Below are 1,219 nucleotides of genomic sequence, written 5' to 3'. Positions count from 1 at the left end.
TTTTTTTTAAATTGTTATTTGGGTTTACAAAGCAAATTTGTTTTCCATATAACAGTTCATATACATCATGTTTCATGACATTGATTGATTGCAATGCCCAAAACCAAGCTCTCTTCCCACATCCTCTCTATGGTTACCTTTTCCTTGCATCCCTCTATCCTATGCATTCCTGCACTCTGAGCTATCCCCCTATGCAAATACTGCTCTTCTGATCTCCCATGATTGATCATTCTATGAAGTGCACCTACCCAGTATAAATGTTCACCTTATATGCCTGTCTACTGTTTGCTGGAAGCTGCAGAAGAGAGTTCAATTACAGGCCTGAAGGCTGACTAGGAGCCTTAGTCTCAGGAGTTTCACCAGTCTCCATCAGACCAGTAAGCCTTGTCTTTTTTTATGATTTTGAGTTTTGCTACACATTTTTCTCCCACTCTATTCATGATCTATTTTGATCCCTAAGTGGTTGACCATGGTAGCCAGGTATCATCTAGTTCTTCTGGTCTCAAGATCACATGGCTGAGGTTTGCATGGTCCACTAGTCCTTTGGACTAATTCTTTCCGTATGTCTTTGGTATTCTTCATTCTTCTTTACTCCAGAGGAGAGACCAATTGTTGCATCTTAGATGTCCACTGCAAGTTTTTAATGCCCCAGTTGCTACTTACCAAAGCAGGATGTAGAACAATGTTTTTGTGTAGCATGTTATGCCAATTGAGCTTGATGTCCTCCACAACCATGGTCCCAAGTCTGTGGGACCAGTGACTCATTCTCTCAGGGTGTTAGGCTGTAGCTAAGAAGTTATCACTTTGCCCCATTCACTCTTTTATATATATGCATATTCTTAGAGCACATACAAATACATACCTAGAAACGTTGTCTGCCAAACTTATATATGGTCATGGGTATAATGCTTTTTGCCCAGACATACCTGATCATTTAGCCTGTCTACCTATGTATACACCTGTAGATTACTGTTTGTTATTACTGATAATGCAGTATTGTGTATATAAAAGTGTTTAGCTTTGTTGTCTGTACCTCTTATGTCTTCCTTTTCTTTAGTGTTAGTGTTTTGGTCACTCGCTTCTCTTATTTGCCTTTCCCTTCACCCAAATTAATACACTTGTCTCTTACCCAACTAGCAATTTCTCCTCCCCTCCCCTCCTATCCTTGGTAACCAAAAAAGGAAATTTCCTTCCATATGTAAACTTTTCCTTGACTTTT

This window comes from Orycteropus afer, unplaced genomic scaffold (genome assembly GCF_000298275.1).
Source record: "Orycteropus afer afer isolate SDZICR_OR568_19922 unplaced genomic scaffold, OryAfe1.0 scaffold00672, whole genome shotgun sequence".
Classification (NCBI taxonomy): domain Eukaryota; kingdom Metazoa; phylum Chordata; class Mammalia; order Tubulidentata; family Orycteropodidae; genus Orycteropus; species Orycteropus afer.
The sequence above is the reverse complement of the archived record's forward strand: the minus strand, read 5'-3'. Positions refer to the sequence as shown.